The following is a 19,140-nucleotide window of genomic DNA, read 5'->3' as shown; positions in this document are numbered from 1 at the left end:
TACATTCAAGACACACATACACGTCCAGCAATAATACTACCTCATTTAGTGGTACCACGTTTGTAGTGAAAATCCACATAAATACACTGCACAGCTGAACACATAAAACATTGCAAAAAACGACAACAAAAGCTCCTTATGAGTGAACCAATGTGAAAAATAAAATAACAAGAAGGGCGGTAGTATCCCAGAAAAAGAGGACACAATTTAAAGAAGAAAAATACACCACATTCACACACACGTCCAATTGGCATCGAGAAACACATCCGAATTATACATACAGTCCCGGATGTGCGAAAGCATCCCGGCGGTTTTCAAAAGGGGTTAAGGGCAAACAAAACATACAACAACCAACCAACCAAAGGCTGTGGTGCTGGTTTTGTCGGTCGAACTCTTTCGATCTAACTGCTGCCGTATTTTCGGTCAAATCTATCCCCAAACTGGAAATCTCGCCCGCTCGGACGACTTTCTGCGTGGACGTGATGATATCTTTCCATCGACCCGCCGGGATCGTCGTGGTTGCGAACGATTGCTAGCAAATCCTTTCGGAAACATTTGACCTGGGAGATCTGTTTCTGCGGTCTGGCTCACCAACAAACTACGCAGAGCTACGTGAATCTGTTATGCCAGTGAGGGAAAGCAAACTCCTTTCTTAGGTGGACAGACGGGGAAAGAGAGATGCATGGCGAAGCTTTTTCTACGAAGAGACTCCCGACTGCGAGGATGTTGCTTTGGGAGAAAACAGGAAACGATGCAGGGATTAGTTTTTGCGGTAACTGGACGTAACTGGGGCAGATGATGAGACACGAACACATCACACGCAGCCGCTACTACACGCCTCCCACACGACCGGGCCGGCAGATATTTATTATTCAGCTTAAAATCTTGATTAAAATAGATCCCATCCTTCGACTCGCTCGAATCACTCTGCAGATGTTTGTGGGTGTGTATCTGCGTCCAACGTTTGAAGACCACGATCCAATGAGGATGCCTCAAGATGTATCCCCAATCATACGCGGGTGATTTGAAAGCATATGGTTCCCGAATACAGTCCTTTACTGACACACACATGCATATACAATCAAATCAACCTCAGGCAAGCAACTGAAATGGGCTTAAGATATGGAAGAACCATTCTTGGGGATCGTATAGCGCGCCGAGAAGAAGCTTTAATCCTGCTCGGCGAAAACATCCGCACCACTCTTTTTTCCTCGCGCCAATACGCCGCTGTTCACGCAGAGACACGAGTATGTACCCACATGGCAACACGCGCATGCAAATCACAGTGTCCGGAATGGCGCATCGCCTCACGCCCGCAAAGGCGACAAACAAGCACGCGTCCGGGAAGCACGTAAGCGACAGGAAATTGAATGAAAATATATGCCCAAAATCATAAACAAATGAAACCGGCCTAATTTAATTTTCTTCCATTCCCAACACTCACACATACTCGCGCAACAGACTCGAGCACACATTCCAACGAAGATTTTCACTTTGATTTTCTTCTTCACTGGTGCGTATAGAGCGGTGCGAGCGTTGTAAGCGGGAAATGTTGTGCCCTTCGACGCTTGTGCGATAAAAATGGCACCCGGGCGGAAAAGAGACAGCATCTCTTCACGACAGCATTTGCGATTCACACATCCCAACGAATGCTTTATCCCACAAAATGTCATGATGTTGATGCGGATTGCGGACGGTTTTCGGGCGCGTTCAGAAAGGAAATGAAGACATTTGGGTGTAATTGTAAAACTAATGCTTCCCTATACACGTGGCGGATTTTCGGCTACATACGGTGTGTGATGTATGTGGCCGGAATCGTAGCGAAACTTGTCAGCGCTAATCTTTCCCGCTGTGTGATGTGGCTTGAAGGAAAACTGTGAGGTTGTCGGTGTACACGTTATGTTAGTTGACACTTCGTAGGATGGATTAAGGTGTCGGCTGTCTGTCACATCAGAAGTTCACTGTCTTCAAATGTAATAAATTATTCCGCATTAAGGCATTTGCTACCAGCACGCTGGAAGAGTGTGTCGACATAATGGGAATAGCTAAGTGTATTTGTACACATTGCTCATAACACATGTAGAAACATATTCCTACCTACCCTGGTGTGTAGTTACATTTTTTAAACATAATACAACAACATTGAAATCATCTTTTGATGTTTTTAAGAATTCTGTTTGCAAAGTTTCCAATTACTGACTCGCACGAACCGTATCATATAATTAGAATACAGAAACCGCGTGATGACAATGAAGGGATCTTCTCCATCTTTTAGAGTATTTATGTATTTACCGAAGTCTGTTTACTAGCTTGCCCCAACCAAGCTCTACGTGCTGATATTCAGAGCGAAACCGATTCGAAAGCTTCACCAGCCACCAAGTGCATTAACCTCTGCCGGCCAACCGCTACACGCATCGGCGACTATAATGCCAGATCCCCTCAAAGGCAGACACGTTGAGCATGGACAGTATGTATCGCAAAACATAGGGTGCGAGAGAACGCACGCTAAACGACGATACTTTTGTTTATATGTGTTAATATAAAATGCTAATATATTCATTTCTCTCACATACGACGTAGTTGTATTGAAAAGTTTTCGAACCCCCATAGTTCAGGTTTTGGTGTAAGTTTAGGAACTTTATATTGAATCCGGGACCTGTATCAAATATGGGTAGGGTTGTGTACTAACAGAAAATTTCAAATTTTGCTCAGATTTTTTTTTTTTTGAAACTTGACAAAATTATTATTTTTCCTCATTTATGAGACTGGTCACTCATTTCATATAACTCATATTCATATAATATAACTAGCTGATTTACCCGGTTTCACACGGGATAAAATTAATGTCTCGTTTTAATAAAAAATATAAGAATTTGCAATCCAAGAAGTACAAAAACCACGATTACAATGATTACTATGATTTTATCCCAAAACTTCGATTCATCTTATCGTAATAACAGTCTGTAATTAAGATCTGCTATGACAATCATCCGCTTGGATACCACTGAGTTTTTGGTTTACCACGGGTTTATTGGACCCATATACCATATATCATATACAGGCACTCCATCATATTAATGCGGACTGGGGGCAATCGCGTATCTCTAATCTTAGCGTAAGACGAATTTCAATGTTTTCGGTCAAATTATAGCTAAATTTCGTATCATTCTGTTTGAAGGGGTAGGTTTTAGCCATTAAATTAGTTATTTGATCTGAATTCAACTAAAAAATTAAAATTTTGTACCATTTAAAATGGTTTTCAAAATTTGACGTACAGAGAATTTATTTTGAGTTTGACATTTGATGTGTCAAATTAGTATAAGAACTGTCAAATTAGGAAAATCGCGTTTGGCGAAATTGCGTATATCGTGTATGGCGTATATCGAGGAATACCTGTACCTTTTGAAATGATTTTTAAAATTCGACCAAAGGGAAGTTATTTTGCATTTGACATTCGATCTGTCAAATTTGTACAATTTGCTAAAAAAAATACTGTCAAATTTAGAACATAATGTGTACCAAAATCGCGTATATCGAATATGGCGTATATCGGGGAATTTCTGTACCCATATACCAGCGCTAAAAAGCTATCGCAATTGCGAGGCCTCGTGCGAGCTTCCAAACTGCTCGAAATTGCTTTTTGGGTTTTAACACCAGTGTAAACTGCACTTAACACCGAGTGTCAATGCGCTATATACAACAACAATACTGCTCTTGGTATGGGATTAGAAAATTGCTAATAAATTAAATTTAGTGTAACTTCTGAAAATGATGTGAGTCTTAAAACCTATTCTCATACCACCATAAGGTGTGTGCAAAGTTTCGTTGAAAATGATCCAGCCGTTTTGGAGGTTGCTCGCAACAAACACCGTGACACGAGATTTTATATATATATATTTATGATATAACAATACGGCCTTCTCGTACCGTTCCTCCTGAATAAAAAATGAAATACGTGTTTGAGCATGTAAATGATGGATGTTGAATACTCATGCTCATGCTTCATATTCATAACAATTCATATTCATTCGTTGTTCATATGTAACATATATTAAGTATGTGTTACATGTGCATTTATTATTTTCTAATTTAAATTATGTGTAATATTATCAAAACACCTGTATTAAAATATATTCACACTGTCAATTGCATTTGGAATTGCCATTTTTTTATGAATACAGTAACATTTAAGAGCACATTTTCTTCATTGAACCGTGCCTATCTACACGAAAAAGCGGTAGCATGTACAGGAATCAATCCGACAACAATCTCAAATAATTGCATGCATATTTAAAGCTCCATTCCGCACTATACACACATGAATGGTTCCCTTGAGACATAATTAACGTGCAATTATGAAACCACACAGGCACGTTGTCTCTCCCACACCACGCGATACGGTTGTAGAGAGCTACACTTTTTCCCCTTATTCAAACCAGCGATTCTCCAACTACACGAAGAAAAACCTGATCTAAATACCGTCCAATTATAAGCACAATTTTCTCAAGCTTCTCATCGAAAATAGATACAAAGTTGAGTATGCTTCAACAGGAGCATAACTCTTGATGCATCACAACTGAAGGTACGTTCGTAAATGCCGCAAACCTTTTAGATGCCCTTTACAAGTTGAACCATCCGACAACGTAACGGTGCTCTGGATGGATTGCTTTATTGTTAGAGTTGACTTTCGAAGCTTGGTTTTCGAAAATCAGTTACCAACATCGGCGCTTTCCATGCTTTCATCGCACGAAATAGTTTGTTCAGCGAATTATCTCCCACCCGACCAGGGATGCAGTTTTCACCGTGGGACGCTACGACATGCCAGCTTCGTCCTGTGCGCACAGTAAGTTGCTGTCGAGGCGCTTGCTTAAATAGCACAGGGCTAAACTTTTTTCTCTTCGTCTTACTCCAAGTTCAATCTACAACAAAAGCATCTCGTTAGTCGCGAAAATTAGCTGAAAGTCAAAATTAACTTCTCATCGCGAATGAAAGCATTAAGACGACGGCGTAGAGGCGATGATGATGGGTATTTACCAGCAGCAAGCAGAGAAATGGCGTAAGATTACCTTGAAGGAATAAGGAACTAGTACGCTTGCAGCAACCAAGGGCAATCCTTACAACCGGATGGTAACTGTCGGAGCCGTCCGCATTTCATCTTTGATCATTCTTTGTCTTTATCTGTGCTCGCTTCACCATTTGTACCGTCGCGTGCTAGCGAGCACAGGTTGCCATAGCGTAAGGTGAATTTCGAGGGGTCAGGTAAGGAAACGCAACCAAAATCTGCGCCAGCAACTTACGCCAAACGACAGAAAGCCGATTAGCCTTCGAGATGGAAAAAGTTGCGAATATTCAATCAACCCAAATCTTTAACATAATCTTTTTAGCGCACCTTTCATGGACTGAGCCAGAATGGGCAACGGCACTGTAAGGGAGCAGTCGGTAACTGCTCGCTTTGTGGAAGGTTTAAATTTACCTTCGCAGATAAATTATGATAATAACTCCTCCACTCATTCACCAGGCGCCATCGTTAGCGGCAATGCCCGAAGAAATGTCGATAAAATAAATTCCCGCTGTGGTACGTTGAGAGGCTTTATTTTACGCTGTCTTTACTGTTTTAGGCACCGTAACGATAAAATTGCTCGCTGTAACTTTATCTGTCCCCTGTCATTGGTTCTGGAACCGAGGATTTATCTTGGAGCAGAGTTTCACCTACAATTTTATTTGTCACCCTGTACTCTATAATCTGTGCTTGTTAATATCTGCACAAAATCCTCATTCCTTGGAAAAAGCATTTGCAACCATTCTTTGCTCTAAGCTTTGATACGTTTAAAGTATGGCACAAATCAACTTTTGTTGTGTTCATTGGCTACCTTAAAAAATAAAAACTGTTTTAAAGCATTTACCCAACCCATGGCAACGGCAACGATCATTCAATTTTTAACATCAGAAATGATAAAGACCAAAAAGGCAGCAATAATTATTGCCATTCTCATGCTTCGCTTAACATCAGACCTCATATAATAAATACCGCAAACATAGAATTCCGTTTATCACTTTCTTCACCACTGTTAAGAACGAAACGCATCCCAACAGTTAATATACTTTTTATGTTTTTTTCCTCCACTGACCGATCCTTCTATACGCCTTGGTTTTGCACTTATTAAATCAGCTGTAAAAATTTACACCCCTGGCCGCTTTATTTAAGAGCTTAGCAGACTAAGTTAAGAGCTTTACGCAACTCGTAGCAGTTTAAAATTAGATTGTTTGGGTCTAGTGAATTGAATACAAATATTTTTCAGACGTTAATGAAACAAAGTTCGTTCATTTTCAATAGGTGTACATTAGATAAAGAATTTAAAATAATTTATTATTTATGATTACCATTACAATTTACCAACATTGTTTTTATTATTATTCTTCTCAAAACGACTTCCAACATTTAAAAGACACATCGTTTTACGAATCGTACATTTTAAACAATTTTCGGTACTGAAGCCCTTTCTGTTTTCCCCGCCTTGCGTTCCCTTTCCTTCAATGAACGTAAATTTTTGGAACAGAGAAAACACCGTTTTGTTTATCTTGCCAAAGTAAATTAGCAATCAGCATCAACGGAGCCCACTCAGTGCAGCACAAACGAGCCATAAAATAAGCCAATTTCTCCCTCTGCCAGAAAACGAAATCTAAGTCACGAATTTTCCACGCCGGCAGCGTCAGCAATTAGTTTAAGGCGAACGTCGATCATCAAACGCGAGGATGGTAAATTGGATCTGCAAAGTAAATCTTATTTGCTGCCACTCCCTGCTACAAGCCAGCATGGCCCTTGCCGCTGTTCGTTTTTGTTCTTCATGCATGGATCATTACCAGTGCTCATACGCGTAGACACACATACACAAACACACATAGTCATGAGTGTGTATTTGCACGACGATCACATACCAGGATTTTCTGCTCAATTCCCTTCACTCTCCGGTCCTCACTCTGCTTCGACATGAACGATGAACGCATTCACATTAGGATTTAAATTTGAAAAGAGGAGAAAAAGCTCACACATCCACACTAACTCATGTTGAAACCCTTATCCGACACCTAGTGATCGGGAAACGCCGTGAATGGAGAGTAGCAGTTGCGGGATGGCAGGTTCTTCTCACTAACGCATGCATACACAGACTATGGCAAGAAGGGGAAGCTTTATTTTCGTGCGGTATTATTGAATTTGCAAATACTGATTGATTACGGCAAACATCGACCAGTACGCATGCTTCTCTCTCTCCCTCCCTCTCTCTCTCTCTTTCTTTCTTTCTCTCTCTCTCTCTTTCTCTCTCTCTCTCTCTCTCTCTCTCTTATTCATTGTAGCGGTGAATATGGGAGAGGGAATGTATACAGTTAAAGAGAAGCATTGTTCCTTGAGGTTCTGATTTTTAAGTAGCATTTTCAGCAAGCGTGTTTTTGATTGATCGTTGATTTTTCAAAGCGCATGGGATACCTAGGGCTACGTAAAAATCACTAATTCAATTTTCTAAATATTTATACTGCATCAGCAAAATGGACGGAAGTAGAAAACGTGAGCGTTTTTTTTCTAATTGGAAGAAATTAAAATTTGTTTCTATGAGAAATTATTATAGCAATAAATTTATCAAATTTTAATTATCGTCTACAAGCATAGTTGTAAAATTTATTTAAGGAATTCCAAATACTTAATCAAATGTCAAAATGCAAATATGTCATCCCTCACATGCGATGTGTTGCGGATTGGAACATACTGTAACACATGCGTGAGGATTATCCCACTTCAAACACACCGATGGACCATTAGGGATCCATTGTCCAGTTTCCTTCCAATCGACTACAAAGCGTACAGTTCAACAGCAGCAGTAACAACGACGAAAAAACTCTCTCAAAACTCATACCAACTTCGTTTCCGTCCATCTAAATGGTAAACTTTTCCCATAAACGTTATCATTAATATCCTCGCTGCGGCTGCTTGAGCTTGGGATGCCGGTAGGTACCCCTCTACATTTCAATCGTAGTTGGTAAATGCTGCTTTTTCATCGCCTACGCCGAAATGAAAATTTCCTCCCGGGAGAGCGCTACCGGAAGCACATAAAAAGTCGAGCACATATTATAACTTCTCTGACACCCAGAATGATTCAGTGGAAAATACTTGAATGATGTTAAAAAATAAACAGTATAGCATAAATGGCGAACGTACGGAGAAAATAGATGAAAGGCAAAAAGATTGACACAACAGAATTTGTAAACACTGTGCTACAATAAAAAGCCCATAACAATCGTGTTTGAACCAGAAGAATTCCATCACAGAACGAATGTAATGTAGGTGAGAAGAAGAATACAAACATGGACTATTTGTTCTATTTCACGCAATTCTACAATTGATCGAAATGGAGCTACTAAATACAGAACCACCATCCAAAATATTACACTTTCTTCAATAGTTTCTACAGATAGATAACACAGATAGATAAGGAATCGCTTTAACTTTAAAATTCATCTATACTTACCCGTTTGGTAGGTTATCTATACTTACCGCAAAAAAGGCTAAAAGCTAACGACATTAAGTCAAGGATCAATAAAAAGGATGATTTTCACTTTTCACTAACCCAAACTCTCCCTTTCAACTTTATAACCCATCATGTCTGTATTATAAAATATGTACAAAAAAAACTTGCAATCACTTTTCATCTGCTCATACTCTCACATACTTCACATTCGAATCACCCAATCGAAAGGGCCCACATTCACCTTTTGACTTACGCACTCGCAACTCTCTCGATGGTGTTGAACCGGAATTTATGTTTCCGCTTCGGGCAGTTTACGGGTGCGAAAAAATCCCATCATAATCATCATAACCATTGCCCTCCGCTTGCCTAGTCTCTCTCACAAGAACATTGGGTGCACAAAGTCATCCTTTAAATCAAGGTTTGTTGATTTTCTGTTCGTTCTGGTGCAGTAGTGTGCTGTATTGGAAGCATTATTAGCGTTTGGTTCGGTAGTATTTTTGGTTAGTTCCATGCTGTGTGTTTACGGCGGATTACATATTAGAGCGCTCATGTAAGGGAACTTAAAAAGATGCCTAGATGTGATCGGAAGCCTTAAGCATTTTCTTCTCCTTTAAGAGATGTACCTTGCGTTACTCTCTTCCATCGATATGTCTAGAAGGTTCTGTCGTGCGCAAGAAAGAAACGGCCGTATGTTTTATGGGCTCGTTTGTTTTCCTTAAATTTTACGACCATCCATCAAGTGAGCAAAACCCAGTGTCTCCTCAGGAACAGAAAAAGGAATGGCAACGTTTCGCAAACGTAAGCAATGTCATAATGAAGTTCATCATGATATTAGGTGCCACCGACGTTGATGGTTGACGGGGTTTTACGATGGGTGAACACACGAAGCCCATCACCAGTCTCACTTTTAGACATCCACGATCCGTGCAACGGGCAGGCCGTATTTTGACACCTATTGCAAGAGAATATAAACTTACCAGCTTCATTCATTTAGCTATCGACCGCCGGTAACGCCGGGAGATAAGGCATCTCATGTTGTTGAAGTAGCCTGAGCTTTCTGGTGTATCCATCCATTGTAGTGGGAACGCTCTTCCTCTCCTGCCTTCGATACGACCGATGTCAATGCTGGATGGCTTGGGCGAGGTTAAAGTTTCTGGTTCACTTAAGATCCAAAGCACGGGCTGCTCCACCGGGTGGGCTACACGGTTGTGACTTAATTCCTGCTTAATGCACAACGACACCTTTTGGGTTATCTTACTTCCTGTTTGGCGGAAGTTGTGATGGGGGAAACTGTTTTCGCCAGGTAGGTAAGGTGATCTTTCATGTATTATGGAGCGGGAGAAGATTATACTAGAAGATGAATAGAGATGTTGGTAAGCAAGAGTACGTGATCTGTGTTTCTGAAATTTTCGTACCTAGCAGATGATGTTGTCAACGAAATTTGTCAAGAGAAAAATGTATATATCCTATGAGTATATTACTGTTTTAAGTGGTCACGATGTGATGTTTAGTATGAGCTTGATCACTTTCACACACTAGAGAAAATGCACAACAAATAAGTCTGTAATAATATTTAAGTATATCTCTTGAAAACTTTTAATACTTTGGTTAGGCATAATAAGATCAACTATGACTAAATATTTAATCTATCAATACAATACATACAAACAGTAAATGTATGATTTATGGAAAATGCTATTTCACATCGTTGTGTATTTTTTTTCTTCAAATTGGTAAAATCATTATTACATGACTTCACAGAAAATAAGGATTAAGGGTATAACACTTCGAAATAAAGTTTCTTTTATTTTAATTAATGCGTTAAAACTAGTCGATAAATATAAAATTACATATTTTAAGATGGTTTTAGAATATTTTTTAAAGATTTTTATATAACAAAAAAAATTAAAGATTTTATCAGGACAATTATTACCCTGTAATTTTCAAAAACATTATTTTTTTAACAAAAAATTTTTTTACGCAATTTGATTGTTTTAAAACAAAAACCAAAATATGTAAAACATTAAAAAAAATTATTTGCCTCGACAGCCTTATCAATTTAGTGACTAACAATTCAAAGGTTCAATCAAATCAGGTTCAAAGAGCGACACAAAACCCCAAATGTTCGCTATTGTTACATGCATAGTAAGGGAATGTAATCATAACATTTTGTTCCTCCCACCACCCACTTCACCATCGATGTTCTCATGGATCAATGATTTGTACAAAATTTCAAAACATTTACTGTTTTTATGTATCTCTTCTGGAATTTCTACAAATCGAGAAAAACATCCCTATAGTTACCGTAGGTGTTGTATATCACAACAGCTACTTATTGGGGCCCTTTCCGTTGTAAGTTCGTAGGCTGAAATTTCAGCCTGTCAGCTGTTTGCATTGTATAGCAGTTTTCGAGCAGCTATCTAAATGTGTATAATATACAGGTGGGCTTATCCCAAGGTGTATGAATTTAGAAGGCTGATTTTTATCGCTTCTGCTTCTGAATGAAGATTTTAATAGTATTTTGAGTATTCGTCAAGCCTCAAGAAAGCTTGTTTGAACAAAAGTTTTCACCCATTCTGTTAAAAAGTGATGTTCAAATTTGGTTTAAAAAACATGCTATGAGACCACCTGGACTACATACACTTTGATTCTAGATTCCACCACGTGATCTCTTTAATGCACCTTGGGGTAAATGTAAACAACACCGTGTTTTCTTGACTGAAAATTGCTGGTTAGTTTTGTGTGGTTTTGTTTGGAGTGTTTACATGATTTCAGCCTCCAACTGCCAAATTCCATACAAAAAACTGACTAGAATTGTGAAGGGCCCCATTGTTAGCTTTTCCAATTAGAAACGAGTCTTTAATCAAAGTATTAAAGGGTAGTATTTAAGGGATATAAGTATTTTTCCATATTAAAATAATTTGTACCATTGGTAGTAAACATAAAACTAATTGAGTAACATACATTTATACAATAATGATGCTTACAGTAGCAACGATTATTACATTTACTCTCTTGCCGTGTGATGCAAATAAAATCAACAAAAAAGCTAGCAAGAGAACTCTTGAAAAGCAGTTGCGGCACTCTCGCTCTATTTGCATTTGCCCCAGTTTTCACGCCACCCCTATGCACACAAACAGCAGCGGAAAACTCCACTACAAATGCAATTGCGATGTCGCTGGTGCACGAACCAGGTGCAAACTTTTCCAATCAAATTTACGAATGCTAAATCCTTGCATCTAGCATCGCTACCTGTACCACCCTTCGTCACGCTCCCACACACACACACCCCATGCGTTCGGACATCACCCACAAAACCAATGATTTTATTATGCTTCAAACACCGCGAGAAAAGTTGCTCGAAAAAGGAGCTTGGAAAAAACGATAAAAAATTACTCACAAAAACTCATAGCAAGCGAAACCCCGGGTTGACTGTAATTGAATCAAACCGATTTTCCAACACTTTTTGCAAACGATCCTGTGCAGTCGGTACAGCACGGAACCGAATTTGCTTTGCACTGCTCTCAAACAACGGAAACACCCTTCCGGTAACGCATACTAGAGCGTTAAATAACTTTCCGCACAAATATCTACTTCTGGGCGGTGGGAAAACCTGACGACAACGTGCAGGATGGCACTGCAGGAACCTCTTACTGGCAAGTGTTACCATTTCCGAGACTCTATCCATTAACCAGTCGATATCGCGTTTTCGATCCATATCGACTTCCGGGTCCTCACAAATCAACACCGCGCGAAAATCCATTTTCTGCAGCTTAAACATACGTGCAATACAGATAAAGCCACAAAGACTTCGGACAAGAGTGAGCCCGCAATAAAAAAGGAACAATCCTTCGAATATATAGAGCTCCTCGCGAAACAACGTACGGTTCGGCACAATCGTGAAGCAAACAAATGGACAAAATCGCCCTAAAATCAACCTGTGGTTTGGTGGGTTAAACGAACGTTCCTTTGCAAAAAAGGGTAAATCCAAATCGCTGTAGGCTTGCCGAGCTACAGCGAAAATAATCGAAATCTGCAACCTCGCCTGCAGATCGTTTACCTGGATGCTGTTGTCGGACGACCACAGAATTAAAATTGGGCGTCAAATAAACTGCTGCCCTGTCATTTGATGGACAGCCTGTGTCGTTTGCCGATAGCAACCGGAACCTGGTCCTGCCGTGTCTCTAACCACATCCGGGTCCTATCAGCGCTCGTTTTTTTTCACTGTGTTGGGTTTCTTGGATCAAAATCGCTGAACATCGGACTCTGAACATTCGCTCAAAATCGCTGAACATTCGAAATAAAACAACAGCCTACCGGAACGCCCTACAGGCAACTGTTTCAATCGTAAGAGCGATTTAATGAAACGCAAGTTCCGCGAGCAGCTATCGTGCACTGGACTCCCTCCGAGCCAAAAAGGGATCTGTTGTTTGAACGCCACCGTTTACCCCTGTGGATCTATCCTTCCGTCATGGGGAGGAGATAACCGTGGGAAAATGGTTCATCAAACTGGATGATGTCCTCGGTGATGATGTTGATCGAGATTCGCCGTTGTCCCACTATCTCTAGCTTCTAACCAATCTGCTGAGTCGATGATTTTGGAGGAGTTGATTTTGGGCAACTGCGTGTGCTTGTTTACGTTTCTTTTTTTTGCGTCGTACGTACAAAGCCGCGTCCCCAAAGTCCTATAAAAGTATGTGGGGAAAGAGTGTTTCGATTATTTTTTATCGTGAGCGTATTTTTTTTTTCCTTTCGCACGAGAGGCTCTGCCACACACGAATGCGAGCACAATTGTGGCTGGTAGGAAATGTTTGTGCAAAAAAACGAGAGTGTAGAAACACAGCTCAAAAATCTATCCGGCGGACGCGCAGTTTATGTACAAAATTTGCTAACAAAAAACCCCACACAAGCTACGCCGGGTCCGGAAAAGGTCCACTACAAGTGGATAAAAATGGCGATTGCATGAAATGCAATTGACATTCGCCTCACTTCCCAGCAGCAGCAGCTGCTGGTTGAAATTGCATATTGTGTACCGGACACCACATTCCAGCTTTTTGGCTCGCTCTGGCAGCGTGAGTTATTAGCAGACTGTATGACTGTGCTTTATGGTCGGAGCGGCTAGCATTTCATCACAGTTGTTGAGCTGAGTAAGGAGTGCATGCGACGAGTTTTACTCCAAATTTAAACCCGACAAAATGGAACAATTATCAACGCCATGTGGGATTCTCAAGTTGATTAATCCAACCCGTAGCCTTGTTTAATAGCTCTGGAGCCTGATCTCTCTTTGAGTGCACTTCAAATTTACCACCTTCGAAGTTCATTGCACGTACCTAACATTAAACAAGCACTGATCGATCGTTTGGCAATAATAATAAACGATTTCTTTTCAGAACGTGCTTTTGTATGCGAAAGTGAAAAGTTGGCAAGCGTTGGTTGATACCATATCGAAACAGCTGTTGGGTTGTGCAAAAAGTTTTTGATCGACTACAATCCCTATAAAAAGCATACTTTTGCAGACAATTTCGAGGAGATTTTGGGCATCGTCATTTATTTGGAACGATTGTTTGTTTAACTTTCAAACGCTTTAGTAACTTTAAAAAATCATTATAAACATGGAAGCATCCTCCAATTTGTAGCTATGAAAAATTTTACATTAACGCAACATTACCAAAGCATAATAATTTACAGAACGTTTCAAACGTAGACTCTTAATGTACTTCTTTGGAGAAATAATCGTTCCTCTCCATCATCGTGCATCATTGTATCAACCCTTCCAAAGGAGTGATATGTAAACATACTTTATTCCCCGTTCAGTATATTACTTCACGGTGCTTGAACAGCTCGCAGCTGACTAGCCACAGTTTGTCAGTTCCGTAGAATTGGAAAGATAATGACGCTTCAGGCCGAACAAAAAACCACCATTAGGCCAACCAGAATGAACGGTAGGACAAAAAGTGTTTTTTAGCTTTCTCACCGCGTATATTCCACGCCTTTAGCCCTCCAATCCAAAATGGCGCATAAGCTACGAATGAAATTGGAAATATAGTAGCCGCTCGTGTCCAAAGGAACGTTTATCGTGGTTTTCTCGCGTTTTGCCCCAATGCGGTGCGCTTGAATACACGTCCTTTGGCACATCCTTTCTAGCATGGTTGTAATTTTTCGCTGCCTGTTTTCTCACTCCCTACTCTGCAATGACAAGTCTTGGTGTAGTAAGAGACCGAATGAAGGTGTAATCTTTCTACATAAAAAAATCAAATGATTTAAACTACGATCGCCTGGTAACGATAACGATTTGAATAAAGTGAAGCGAATGGACCGGACGGGTAAGGCTCTTTTGTGCCGTTTAGTGAACCGATGAGTCTAGTACGGAATTGAACTGGAAGCACTCCGAGTATTGCAACATTAAGGTACACCAGAACCTAATTTTAATTTCGACCATCATTAAGCTTCCTCGTCTTTCGCGAGCCGTGAGGTACAGTGCAAGAATGGCGAATTGGATTTTCAATGCGCACTCTTCCAGCCAGCTGTATAGAAGCCTCGGACAGACTGTATCCTGGACCAATTTCTCAATTTATGGATCAGCTTTCTATGATCCATTTAGCGTGTGGCCCATTTCGCGCACACACAAACGACACCACAATTGCAATCATCGCGCGTCCATGCAAGCCGTAGCAAATGAATAAAGCACGAAATGGAGTTTCGCCTCCGTCGCTTTCTTTTGCGCCGTTGGCACAAATTAGTTCGCGTCCTTTGTACAATCCATGCTCCAACCCAGTTCCAGGACGGTACTTTTGTTTCCAAAAGCAATGCGAAAAGGAAACGTTGGACCGTGCGACGTTTAAATAAATCGTTCATGTCAGGGTGTATCAATGATTAATTAATTCTTGAGAAACTCATTACCCGTACCGAATTCGAAGGGAGCCGGAGGCGAAGGCGATTCCACCATAAAAGCTTATCCTACTCCATCCGTTTTTCACTAGCGTTGTTAGTGGCTACGCTCTCTTTTTATCCCTTTGTTCTCTCTCAAAGAGTCTTCCTGGCTGTTTCACTTACATCCTTCCCCTTTTACCGCATCAAATCGATTCGATTGGGCTATAATTCGACCTAGAGAAGGCGCAAACACAGTTGGAACCGAATGGGCCAAGATGTAGCGCCGCACATTTGCTGAAGAGTTGTTGGGTACTTTTTCAAAATATTTACCACCTATTCCCGGTGGGTGCTGCACCGGGGTGCGGATAGAACCACCGTTTGAATAATGACGGCCATAGACGCAAGATACTGTAGTTCTGGCTGATTTAGTGACCGGAAACTTTGGTGCGGCTTATAAATACGCTCACCGTAAATTAAAGCTAATCAAGAGCATCTCACGTTTGCGTTGGGCATCATCGGCATCAATTTTGTATGAAGTGGATCAAATCTTTTGACTAATGATTAATTTACTTCCTAATGAACAGTTGTAAATGAATACTACGTTCAGCAAACGATGGAATGTCTATTGTAGCGAGCGAAGCATTATAGAAGTTGTCAACATATCCATTTAATTTGTTACAACGATTTGTTACAACACTACTGGTCAAATATCATTTCTAATATTTGATGGGTTGTTTTAATTTGAATGGCTAATTTGAGCTATTCTTCGGCTTGAGCTTTAATACTGATCTAACTAAACCAAGTTGGGGATTCAGAGAGTTCTGTGTAGAGCATAAGAAAATAATAATGAAATTGATTGATTTCAGTAGCAGTTAAGGTATAATACAACCAGAACTACCGCAAAAGTGGTTGTGTACCAGTATTTATTTTAACAATAAGCAGCAACATTTTTAATTCGAGACATTCACTTATTAACATGAGCCCTTTAAAAAATTGGTTGCGATCAAAAGAAAACGATTTAAAATAGATGAATAGATTTGAATGAAATATTTTTTTAAAGATTCAATAAAACTCAAGCATGATGAATTAAGCCTGAACAAAAAGTGAATTAACTAAGTTTGGTGCAGCATGTCGGCAAGCATGATATAATTCCCTACCCTAGATGCATTTATATTATCCTTAAATCCATCACAACAACATTCTGGCCCAACGTAAAGTTAATTGAATAAAATAAATTTACATAAAGCCCCTATTGTCCCGTGTGCATCGTCCGAGCCTGCTGCTCCCGATTTCGATCAGGATATACACAGGGATTACATTCTTTGTCGCTTGCCAGACCAGATGCCGTCGGGCTACTAACAAACCCTCCCAACGGTTTTCGTAACCTAAGTGCGGCTAGGACTGTGTCGTGTCGGCTATGCTGCAGTCTGGCAGTTGGCCAGCAGATCTTTGCACAGTTTTTTTTTTTTTTAATTTGAAACTTTGCCTTGGCTTTTGCCATTGGCAAGATAAGTCATATTTCACAGAACCACAACCTGTCAGACGCTAGCAGAGTGCTAGACATATGGTGGTCTACGTTCAGCGCCGAGCTCCAACAAACATACTAAACACAGTATACCTCCCCATACCTAACTAATTGCGATGCTAATAGCGTTGTTTGCTCTTTCGTCCCCATAATCCACCCCACTCGTCCTGAGTTGATTTGCAAAGGCTTCGGTTTTCTTTTCCAGCTAGTTAGACTTTGCATTCGATGACCCTTCTGCATGCTATGGTACGGCTTTCTTTCTCACTAATTTTTCTTCTCATTCTGTTTGCTCTCTCGCTCTCCCCCAGTGACCATAGGACTACAGCGATTTGCCGAACAGCCCAAGTACACGGAGGTGAATCCGGGTCAGGATGCGCTGCTGGTGTGCAAAGTAATTGACAAGCGTGGCGTCTGCTCCTGGCAGAAGGACAACAAGCCGGTCGGTATCTATCCGAAAAGTACGAATGGGCCAGCCAGTACGGCATCGGCCAAACCGCGCACGTCGGGGGCGACTGTTCGCTGTGGGTGCGAGCGGCTCAGCTCGAATTCGACGATGGGCTATGGGAGTGCCAGGTGACGGCTAGCGACTTTACGACGCAGGACGCACTTACCAGCCAGCCGGTGCGATTAGTTGTCAGAGGTAAGAGCTTTAGGGAATAATGGGAGTTAGGTAAAGGAAAAGTTTATAGTAGTAAAATGTTGTTACGCATTTACTTAGAATGCAATAGATAAGAAAGGTTATTAGACGTTGTATACCATCTACACTACTATAAATATTAAAGAACATTAAAAAAATAACTTTCCTAACATCATTATAAATCAATTCAAATTGGAAAAAACACATTTTTCATTTTTGTTATGTATAGCCTAACTAAGCATTGAATGTGACGTCGGTATGAAATTAGCTTAATTAACACCACTGACAACACCTATACTTCAAATTTTATCATTCAGTTTCAATAACACAGTGGTTGCATTGAATTCTGTACATTCCACAGTGCCACCACAGCGACCTAGATTAGAGCATGAAGGAGTTCATGTTCCTCCCGGTCACAACGTCACGGTTGACTCCGGTGCGGTGGCTACGGTAAAATGTGTCTCCCATTACGGAAACCCGCCAGCGCAACTAAAGTGGTACCTAGGTAAGTGCCAATCATAACACCAACATCATTTTTTTATCTCTTTGTAAGCCGAAGGCGAATCAGATATTGTATTTCATTTTGAATGGAAAAATAAGTGCGGAAACTGCTGCAGGAAGGATTCAAAGCATTTGCGCTGATAATAGTAAAAAAACAATGGTTAGAGTTTTTGAAGCGATATCGAGTTCGTACTTCTTTTCCTGTGTGTTTCAAATGGATTTTTCAACACAATTCGTTTTGGGATGAAGCTTCAAGCTATTGAAGATAAAAATGAAACTCTCTCTCACCGTTAACGTGGACTTCTAACCTTTGCCGTTACATAATAATACAAAACTTTGACAGCGATTACAGACGTTGATCAAAACTGTATGAAATCCTACAGGATTACCAGAAGCTGAATACATTTATGCACTTTTTATCGTATGAAAAACCTTGTTCATCCTCACACCAACACCAAAATAAACACACAACATTGCGCCAAACATTACAATAAACGAATGGAGACAACACATATAAGAAAATTAAAAGCACTCCACCGCACCAACACAGCCACGGGAAATAATAACCAACATCCAAAAGCTGCCGGCATGTTGCTTTTTCCGACCGGTGCTAAAAAAAAAGAGCTTTCAAACAGAGCGCGGGATCCCTAAATAAGCTTAAATTTTAAATCCGCCTTCCGGTTATACCTGCTATCCCACTTCTACCAGCACTCTGCAAATCGACCCTTTTCCCGTTGTTTCCGTTCATTTTTCGCCGCTCTTTTCACCCCGTAAAACAGCACATAAAGTGGACTTGGGCGAGCCGTTGGACCTATTATTGGATGGTTCTTGATTCGCATCCCATCGTTGAAGTGATATGCAAATTTTGCGCTTGCCAAACTTTAACTCATCAACCAGACATGGAAGTGGCACGGGGAAGATGAATAAGTGGTGGGTATTTTTCCGCTTTTGGCTTTTATGAACACTCTTCGAAAATCAACGTAGCAAGAATGAAGGTATAAATGGTTTTGTTCGCGGGTTTTAAATATTTTCCGCAAATCGCCAATCACAGCTGGCAAAAACGTTAGATGGTACTTATTTTTCCACAG

This window comes from Anopheles merus, chromosome 2R (genome assembly GCF_017562075.2).
Source record: "Anopheles merus strain MAF chromosome 2R, AmerM5.1, whole genome shotgun sequence".
NCBI lineage: Eukaryota > Metazoa > Arthropoda > Insecta > Diptera > Culicidae > Anopheles > Anopheles merus.
This window is presented reverse-complemented; position numbering follows the sequence as displayed.